Below are 11,132 nucleotides of genomic sequence, written 5' to 3' on the forward strand. Positions count from 1 at the left end.
CCTCCCAATAAGTGTGTTTAAAGGTGGTAATCCAGCTTCTCTCACGTAACTCCTTGCATCTGTCCAAAATCCACGAATAGGGGTGGGAAGATCCCCTTTCTTTCGTTAAGAGTTTTAAAATTACACACGAATCAACTTCCAACACAATTTTCCTGAAGCCCTTGTCCCACGCTTGCTTCATCCCCAAGTATAACCCCCATAATTCTGCTAATGTGACAGTGCACCATCCAATGTTCACTCCGAATCCCCCAAGCCATTCACCACATCTTCCTCGAATCAGTCCTCCAGCGGAGGCCCTACCCGGATTACCCTTGCAGGCTCCATCGGTGTTTACCTTTACCCAATCCTCCCCGGGCGGCTCCCAACAAGTCCAGATTCTACGAGTATTCGTCACTCTTGAGTTTACAATCAGATCCTGAGTTTGCTGATACTCTTTGCACTGTTGAAGGATTTGATCCATGCCTCTACACAGGTAGCTACAACCTCCAAAAATTAATTCATTTCTTCCTTTCCAGAGCCCCCAAACAGCAAAAGCAAAAACGACAGGCCAAGCAACTTGATTGACCAGACGAGTACAGCATAAGTTCCGCGAAATCCATTCATATAAATTGCCACTAAAAAAGATCGTCCTAAGGTTCCACGGGATAATGAGTGCCCAGAAACGTCGAGCGACATAGCAGTCGCGCAGAATATGCAGCTCGGTTTCACGTTGGCGACAACTCTTGCAGTCCTCGGAGTTTGCCAAGCCTTTACGGACTCGATTCACATTACACAGAATACTGTTATGAAGAACAGACCAAACAAACATTTTAATCTTTTCTGGTATGCTTAACTTCCACACTTTTTCCCAAATTGGATCCTGTCTTTGTTGTGTTGTGTTCACCAGCATATCGTATCCAGTACGGACTGAATAGCTACCCGACGCACAGGACGGCCAGTACCAAACATCAGGATCATGACTAGTTGGACTAAGGGCGTGAGCAGCGACTTTCATAATATCTGACGACGAGAGTAAGCCATTCAATTTACTCCAATCCCAGCACTCCCGCAAGGGGTCCCAGTACTCTCTTACTACATTTTTCGCCTCCTCTTCCCCTAACCCTGCTGTGCTATTGTTTTTAGGACCTCTGATCCACACCATAAGTCTTTCCAGAACCTAGTCTCTCTTCCACTATAGACCAAATTCGCCGCTCCCTGCTACAAAATTTCCTTTCCTGCGACAATACTCTTCCATGTCGCTGAGTTAGGGGCCTGCGCCTGAAACATGTGGAGACCCCGCCTATTTCCACCATACTTCGCTCGAACCACTCTAACCCAAAGTGGTTCCGTGTCGGTCAGGGCCATCCAGCTAAGCCTCGAGATCATAGCCACATTGAACTCCCTCATTCGTTTGATCCCAAGGCCTCCCTCGCTTTTTTTCCTGCAAACCATATTCCAATTCACTAAATGGAGCTTCCTCGCCTGTCCCACTGAACCCCAAAGAAACCCTCTATTGAATTTATCGAGTCTATCACATATGCTTTTCGGAAGCAGCACTGTCTGCATAGTATAGCTCGGGACAGCAGCCATGACTGATTTCACAAGAGTTAACCGGCCCGCCAGGTTCAGAGATTTTGATTTCCAACCTGCTAACTTTGATTGCACTCCATCAACAACTGGCCCATAGAGTTCTTTATTGATTCGCTGATGTATCATTGGCATCCCTAAATACTTTCCCAGGTTCGAAGTCTTGGCAATTCCTAGAACTCGGCCAATATTCTGGCTGGTGGATTCAGAAACATTGCTAGAATAGAGAACTCGAGATTTCGTGAGGCTAACTTTCTATCCCGAGCATTCAGAAAACTTACTCAAAATATCACGAATAACCATGCCTTGCTCAACATTAGCCTCTGCCATTAGCACGATGTCATCCGCAAAGAAAAGGTGAGACAAGGCAGGCCCTCCCCTAGAGAGTTTAACTGGTTTCCACGCTCCCTCATTGACCGCATCCGAGATCATATGGTTCAACCTTTCCAAGCATAGGTGTTAGGCATGAAATTGACTAAGTTTAACATATTATTTATAAGGGAATTTGGGTATTTTTATATCATTTGGTGAAGAATAAGGGCTAATTATTGTCCTTGTGCAGATAAGCAAAGAGAAATGCTAAACTCGCTGGAAACAGCTTGTTTTGCTAATGCCAAAGAGGAGTGGAGCCTTTCTTGTATCCAGCGGTCAAACGTCGGATTATCCAATGACGGACAACGACAGATCAGTGGTGGCAGAGGCAGAGGCAGAGCGGCAGGTGAAAGTGTGTTGCGATGGGATTTCTAAAAGTAGCAAGATGACATGAAGTATCAACCCCTTGAGTGTTCAAGGGTCAATGGATTTTTAATCATTTCATTTTATTTCGGTTGTAGTGTTTAGTTGACTTATTTTGCTGGAAGGGTACGAAAGTTGTACCGATTTTGCCCCTGTCTTTCTCTTTAAGTAGGTTAAGCAAAGGAAAGATGGGGAGTTCGGATTTTTAGTAGTTTTTAGACAAGTAGACTAGTTGTAGAAAGAAAGAAAGGAAGAGCTCCCATGGAGTCTCGAGCTGTATCAAGAACTATCGACTGCTCACTGCTCGATATGAGTGAGTAGTCCATTTTGAATGGGCACGGCCAGGCCGACCCGGTTATGTAAGTTTTACAATCGTTTTAATGAATAGTTAGTATTTCGCCAATGTTGTGATTAACGAGGATTTAACTTTCATGCCTAGGCATTTATTTATGTGTTAGATGGATGATAGGACACTGCTTTCATCTTCACTGATATCTCTATTAATCTCCCAACCTCGAAGCTGACAAGTTAGATGGTTGTGTCAAGGGTTTTCTTAACCAGAAATGCAGTTTTGTTCTTAATGCTAGAAAGAACGTATCTTTAGGACGCTAAAGGTGCTAGTAAGTCTTAGGAGTTTGAGAACACACGAAATTTGACTCAAACTCACTTCAAAACTGATACTTTGGCTTTATTGGCATTATCTTCTATTTCATGTGAATGTTGTAAGACGAAGCACAACCTGTTCGGCCGTGTCGAGCCTGTTTTATTCTCTAAATCATTACAAAGCTATCTCATTTCTTACTGCATCAGCCCTCTTACATCTTACTAAACCAACATCACACAATCAACTTAAAAGAAGAAAGCTTGTTTGACACACACACGCTGTTTAGCAACAATTTCTGATATGCATTTGAATCTCAATCCATGTGGAGACGATACTTAACTTATCACTTTATTACTTGTATCTAGTGCACTTGCTAGAGTCTAATTGGTGGAAATCTTGTCACCTACTGGTGGAAATGGAACAGCGGGCATTTTGGGCGTTAACATTTTTAAATTTTGAGACGCAGGTTGTTGGTGAACAGAGAAGTTTGCAACTGAGCGAAATGGAGGAATTTAGACTGTTCTCATATGAGAATGCTGTGAATTACAAAAACAAGACTAAGCTGTGGCATGATAGAAAACTCCAGGCAAAAACGTTCCACGAAGGTCAGAGAGTCCTCCTGTACAACTCAAGACTCAAGTTGTTTCCTGGGAAGCTAAAGTCAAGATGGACGGGACCTTATACGGTGCACAAGGTGTTTAGTCATGGAGCAGTTGAGATTGGCAGGGAAGGTCAGGAACCTTTCAAAGTGAACGGGCAGAGATTAAAGCCATATTTAGAGAACGATCACACAAGAAAAATCGATACTGTTCATTTCCAGGACCCCCCGAGTCAGTAAAAGCACGAGAACAGGGTGTCCGCTACAAACACCAATTGTAGCACAAGTAACTTTGCATTTTAATTATTTTAATTTTGTTAAAAAGTGTCAAATGTGTTGAATTTTGATTCTTGATGAGTATCTTCTGGCCAGGCACAATTGTAAAACCCAAAACTCATTCCAAAGGGTGTGGTAGTACAATTGTACCTGTTTAGTAGGGAAGGATTTATCGTGGAAATTAGGGCGGTAGAAAAATTAAAAATCAGTAAAAGTGGAAACGTCCACTCCTATACCCATAGGCACTCATACCGCCTGTTTTTCCTCGATAAGATTGAACGGCTAGGGGGCAATAAATTCTAAATTCAAATCATGACCGTTCATCGCCCCTCGTTCCAATTCGAATATACGCGCCTTTCTGCCAATCTGTCCAGGTGGCATACTCTGATTCGACCTAATAATGACAGATTGGCGAGAAGACGTATTTTCTCCCCTACTTAAAGAAGCTCTATCTCATGACGGTCCGTCATTCACCATACTTCTTTCTTTTCTTTGATATTTCTTTTCACCGAGGCAGTTCATGCTCTATGCCCTGTACCACTGGGAAACCTTACTTAAAAAAGAGAACGAAATGAGAACCCGTGGTTCAGGCAAACACGTTAAAATTGAGGGATCCTCCAAGAAAGAAAAAGCGAAAGCAAAGATGGCTGAGCCGAGCACTGTAGCTTTTGTCCCAGACGAAAAGCTGGTCAAGAAACTCGCCCAGTTTAAAGACACAACTGTACAGGCTTACTATGAAGAGTTAGCAAAACTTCAGTTCGGACCCATCCGAACAGTTTGTTGGGAAACCCTAAGGCGGCTGAAGCTCGAAGATCGTGTGCGCACTCTAATGAAGGCAGGACACTTTGAATGTTTCTTTGAAATGACGGAACCTGCCTATCGGGAACTGACACTCGAGTTCTTGGCCACTTTTAAGCACAACGTAGAGATCACTGATCCTGAGGAAGAGGGAAAGTTCAGTTTTCGACTCATGGGTCACTCCCAGCGGCCGTCGCTCAACCTATTCAATCAAATGTTAGGTGCTACAGATGATGACGATCTAGAATCCGAGAGCTATAAAGAGGCATTCACCCCAACGCCTGATGTTTTCGACCCTGTGGCTTTCTGGGACTCACTTTCGGGGCAGAAACATTACGACGGAAGTTCGTCCAAGGCTTCCAATATCGATGATTATGCCGTTCGGTATTTGTACAAATTGATCTCCGACACAATATTCGCCCGAGAAAACCAAGCCACCATGCCACATGCAGATCTCGCCGTATTGTGGAGTATGGTAGTTGGACCGAGAATGAATTTGGGGTTCTGGTTTGGAGAATACATCAGCGCTTTTTGCAAGAAAAACTCGTCGATCATCTGTTGTGGGAGCATCGTCACCAGAATCACGGAATCAATCGGGGTCTTTAAGCCAGAAGACCACTCTCATCTCACGATTGTGAATCACCCAGACCCGATTGACCTCAAGAGCCTCCAGAAGATATTGTTCGAAAAAATGGTGAACGGGAAGTGGGTATGGATGTCTGACTTTGTTACATCTAGGCAGAATGAGAGCCGAAAAAGGAAAAGCGAGCCAACAGTGTCAGTATCCTCTGACTCTGAACAAGTCGAGAAGCCAAAGGACTTGGACTTTTATAAGAAGTGTGCAAAGCTTTCCAGCGAGGATATAATGGATCGATTCAACGCCCTGTTTGCCCAGAGTCTGGCAAACCACGAGATGATATTCGCCTTGGAGCAAAAATACGCGTCTCCACAAGGCGAGATCGATATGCTCAAGACTATTTGTATTGAGGAGCATGGAAAGGAAAGTCCTTCTGGTTTTTCTGAAAAAAGTCCGGTAAGAAAAGTGCCTGAAACGCCTGCTAGTGCTCATGTTAATGCTAATGCTGGTACACCCTCGAAAGAGGATGGCATTCCTGCCACTGTGGATAGAGAGGTTAACTCCTCTCTCTCCCATCACGCCTGATCTGTCAAAAGTTGTCGCTGTCCTAGCATCTGGTAACCTCTAACACCCTTATTCTATCATGTTTTGCCCTGCATGAATATCTATGCTTTCACTGCCGTGTTCATAACATTGAGGACAATGTTTGGTTTTCATTTGGGGGTGGGGATTGTATATCACAATTTATGCGGGCTTGACATGATAAATGCTTTGAATAATAAATGTTTAAAAATTTTGCCTGTGTATTTAGTAATTTGATGTAGAACAAATATCCCTTGAAAGTCTCTGTTGCATATATCCTCAGTACTTATTGTGATAATTGTGTTCATTTTCTCTTCTGCCTATTTATTCACCTTCTAGTAAATTGTTTTGTGTTCGGCGGGAATCAAAGAACAGACTGTGCATGTTTTGATGTAGTAGTTTAGTTTTACTTGCTTGTTTGCATTGTGTGTCCCTAAATCAAGAAGTTCCAAAAATTTTTAAATTTTTAATTCCTCTTTCAAAATTAGTAACCATTGCCTTACTGCATTTCCCCAAAAATAGTGAGATCTTGAGCCTAAGAAAGCATCTATGGTATGCATTCGTTTTTTGAGTGGGCCAGCGCTCACTATCTTTAGGGAGAATTTGCCTTGGTGCCCTGTTGATATGGTGATTAGTTCTGATTTTCATAGAAGGAAAAAGGCATTTAGTTATCCCCTCCGCTACACAAAAGGCACCTGTGTTATGCACTCCAATGATTAGGATAGCCAAGTCGAGCCATGACCTGCTCTTTCTGAAAGAACCACGAATGATAAGCTCTCTCCATTCACTGAAAACTCTAAAACACCCCGAATTCTGTCTTATGCTTCGAAAAGCCAATTGTTTAAAATAAAATCACGTGCTTAAGTTATACAGAAATAAACGATTGAGCAGACATTGCTTAGGAAAAGATTGAAAGGACTGGGGAATATAATGTGGGAGGGAGGAACCTGAATGACTGTTCAAAAACGATAAAAAGAGTACTGGGCCATGAGGAAACAGGTTGTGTAAATAAGCTAAATGAGGGAATAAAAGTAATCAATGTAGGCTGTGTAGGCTAAATAAATCGCAAAAGACAGAGTTCATACACTGAAATAGCCTTTCACTGTCAAACCTGAACCTAAGCCTTACATTACAACCGTTATAAAGTCCTTTGGACTATGTCTGGAGGAACTTTGACCCTTAGATTCGGGACCGATAGGCAAACTCGCACCCTAAGGGTGTGGTGTCTGAGCTGAGGAGTGAAATCACATTCTTTTTCCTGTGGTAACTAAATGCCATGCGAGAGTGAGTGAATTATTACATTCCTTAGTGAGGCATGTCTGGCAAGTAGGTAGCTCTTTGTGAAGGAGGAAATCTAAATTTTAAGATTTAAGGAAAGTCTGGAGCAAAAAGAAAAAGGACACAATGTTTATGACAAGCGTTAATTCGTAAATGAAATCTGAGCGTGCATCTGTTCATTTCTTTATTACACAAAACAATCTTTGTTTTCCCTTCTTCACTCTCTGAACAAATTTCATTCCTAACTCTTCTTCTGATTCCTTCTTACAATTTGTTGCTTGAGGACAAGCAAAGGTTCAATTTGGGGGTATTTGTTAGGCATGAAATTGACTAAGTTTAACATATTATTTATAAGGGAATTTGGGTATTTTTATATCATTTGGTGAAGAATAAGGGCTAATTATTGTCCTTGTGCAGATAAGCAAAGAGAAATGCTAAACTCGCTGGAAACAGCTTGTTTTGCTAATGCCAAAGAGGAGTGGAGCCTTTCTTGTATCCAGCGGTCAAACGCCGGATTATCCAATGACGGACAGCGACAGATCAGTGGTGTCAGAGGCAGAGGCAGAGCGGCAGGTGAAAGTGTGTTGCGATGGGATTTCTAAAAGTAGCAAGATGACATGAAGTATCAACCCCTTGAGTGTTCAAGGGTCAATGGATTTTTAATCATTTCATTTTATTTCGGTTGTAGTGTTTAGTTGACTTATTTTGCTGGAAGGTTACGAAAGTTGTACCGATTTTGCCCCTGTCTTTCTCTTTAAGTAGGTTAAGCAAAAGAAAGATGGGGAGTTCGGATTTTTAGTAGTTTTTAGACAAGTAGACTAGTTGTAGAAAGAAAGAAAGGAAGAGCTCCCATGGAGTCTCGAGCTGTATCAAGAACTACCGACTGCTCACTGCTCGATATGAGTGAGTAGTCCATTTTGAATGGGCACGGCCAGGCCGACCCGGTTATGTAAGTTTTACAATTGTTTTTAATGAATAGTTAGTATTTCGCCAATGTTGTGATTAATGAGGATTTAACTTTCATGCCTAGGCATTTATTTATGTGTTAGATGGATGATAGGACACTGCTTTCATCTTCACTGATATCTCTATTAATCTCCCAACCTCGAAGCTGACAAGTTAGATGGTTGTGTCAAGGGTTTTCTTAACCAGAAATGCAGTTTTGTTCTTAATGCTAGAAAGAATGTATCTTTAGGACGCTAAAGGTGCTAGTAAGTCTTAGGAGTTTGAGAACACACGAAAGTTGACTCAAACTCACTTCAAAACTGATACTTTGGCTTTATTGGCATTATCTTCTATTTCATGTGAATGTTGTAAGACGAAGCACAACCTGTTCGGCCGTGTCGAGCCTGTTCTATTCTCTAAATCATTACAAAGCTATCTCATTTCTTACTGCATCAGCCCTCTTACATCTTACTAAACCAACATCACACAATCAACTTAAAAGAAGAAAGCTTGTTTAACACACACACGCTGTTTAGCAATAATTTCTGATATGCATTTGAATCTCAATCCCTGTGGAGACGATACTTAACTTATCACTTTATTACTTGTATCTAGTGCACTTGGTAGAGTCTAATCACATGACAACAATAGGACAAAGAGGTAGGGCGAAAGAGGGTCTCCTTGTCTGAGCCCCCGAGTTGGGTGGAACATGCGCAAAGCTTCCCCATTCCATAGAACGCTCATGTTAGAGCCCGAGACACAGGCCATGATAAGGTTAACTAGCGAGTTATCCAAACCAGCCTCCATGAGAGTGTTCCGAAGGAAATCCCAGGAAACTCTATCATACGCTTTTTCAAGGTCTAACTTCAGAACCATCATCCCTTTTCGTCCCTTTTTTCTCCTGAATGAGTGAATAGTGCAAAACGATTATGTTGTCAGAGATTTGTCTTCCTGGCACAAAGCTACTCTGAGTCGGACCAATAATAGTACGAAGAGAGGATTTTAGCCGATTGACAATATATTTCGTCACCACTTTATACAAGACCGAGCACAGGCTGATGGGACGGAACTGTGTAATCATATCCGGATTTGCCACTTTTGGAATCACTGTAATGTAGGTATCATTCCAGCTTGGGGGCATTTCCCCCGTATTTAGGACTTCCAGGATAGAATTTGTGAACTGCACTCCGATAACAGGCCAGAGCCTATGATAGAAGCCCGCTTGGAATCCATCGGGCCCCGGAGCTTTGAAAGGGCCCATAGCAAAGAGAGCAGCCCTAACTTCAGTCGCATGGAAAGCGTTGTGGCGCTGCAAGGGGGTCGGCAAGGTCGGGAAGGTACAAGAGGTATGCAGCCTTGGTCGGTCCCTTGTTTCTTCAGTGAAGTGCATGGCAAAATGACTTGTAACATGCTCTTTAATCATCTGGTTATCCCAAATCCATCCTCCAGCTTCATCCCTTAGACCCTCAATCTTGTTCCTTCGTCTTCTAATTATGGTTGATGTGTGAAAGAAGGCTGAATTTTTATCCCCAAATTTCAGCCACTTGACACGGGACTTCTGATACCAGAGGGTTTCTTCTTGCAGAAGAGTCAAATTTAACTACAGTAGGAGCTTTTTTTCCAAACGAATCAGACCCTGTGTGAATTTGGTAGCCATGAGCTTCTGAACTCCAGTAAGGCGGCGGTACAGGCTCTGCTTTCTGTAAAAAATATTCCCAAAGACATTACGGTTCCAAGTTTTAAGATCCGGAGTGATAGCGGCGATCCCCTCCGTAACCTGCACATCCTTTCGCCAATTCTGTTGAAAGAAAGCCTGAAAGTTCTCATGTTGCAGCCATGCGGCTTCAAAGCGGAAGGGTTTCTTAGCGGGATTAACACTTACTAAGTTCAGATTTAACATGATAGGGGCATGGTCTGATTTGTTGCGAGGGAGATGACGGATACTAGCCTTAGGGAACCAGCTACGGAAAGATGTATTACACAAGGCCCTATCAAGCCGACATGCAACTCTGGTGCGCAAAGTCGACCCCCTATACCAAGTAAACTGCGGACCCTGAAAACCCATATCAATTAACTGCATATCGTTTATCCACTGAGCAAAGAACGAACACCGATCAAGAACCCCTGGTGCGCCCCCTTGTTTCTCCTCTCTATTTTTAATGCAATTAAAGTCCCCCAAAATAACCTAGGGTTCCTGAACCCCACTGTGGAGCGAAATCATATCCTCCATGAATTCCCGTTTACGAATCATTTGAGGTCTAACGTAGACAAAGGTAGCGCAAAAAGGTCTATTCTGTAGAGCGCCCCCAGAGAAACTAATTTTTATGTGGAGGAACTGTCTATTCCGAGCAATAACTTGGATACTCAATCTGTCATGATTCCAGAACAGCTAGATGCCACCACTAAACCCTTCTGTATCCACTAGAGTTACATCAGAAAAATTCAGCTTACGCCGAAGGACCTCCGCTCTATTCGAGGGGAGTTTCGATTCAAGTAACACCAAAATTTCAGGTTTATGAATCGAAAGAATGTGACGAAGAGCCCGATGAAACTCATTACCACCGGTTCCAAAGCAGTTCCAGGACAAAATCATAAAAAAACAGAGAGAGGCAACACAGACCTCAATTTACTGAGGTTGACCACTAGGGCCAGAAGTCTGACCCAATTCTACATTGAACCCGTAGCTATCGAGGGGAGATAGAGGAGCACGAGTGGCTATGTCACACCCGACCCTAAATGGCATCGGGTATGATGGGAATATAGAATAACGAACTATTTATTCGGACTACCTAAAATTTTATTAATTATTTGGCTTGGACTCGATAATTCTATCGAGCTTCCTACGTATCCCAAACATCTTTTAATCTTTTAAATCGGGAATCAAAGCCACGTAGTTCTACCTATTTTAGGTAGTTCTCTTAATTATGGGAAGAGCCCATTTTTTCTTTTGATTTGGAAGACGGGCCTTGCGTTCGGTTCGAAAGGAATGGTTTTCAGTATGTTTCCAGATAGGGCCCCCCACTGACTAGCTAGTCAGCGGTTCTTTCGGGCGATAAGCAGGCCGAGCCCGTAGGACGGGCATCTCCCGCAACGCAAACTGCATTGTTCGCCACCACCCGACTTTCATCAATATGAAAACGCTAGACACCTCTTTGTCAATTCGCTGGGTCACC

Source organism: Euphorbia lathyris, chromosome 10, assembly GCF_963576675.1.
Source record: "Euphorbia lathyris chromosome 10, ddEupLath1.1, whole genome shotgun sequence".
NCBI classification, from domain to species: domain Eukaryota; kingdom Viridiplantae; phylum Streptophyta; class Magnoliopsida; order Malpighiales; family Euphorbiaceae; genus Euphorbia; species Euphorbia lathyris.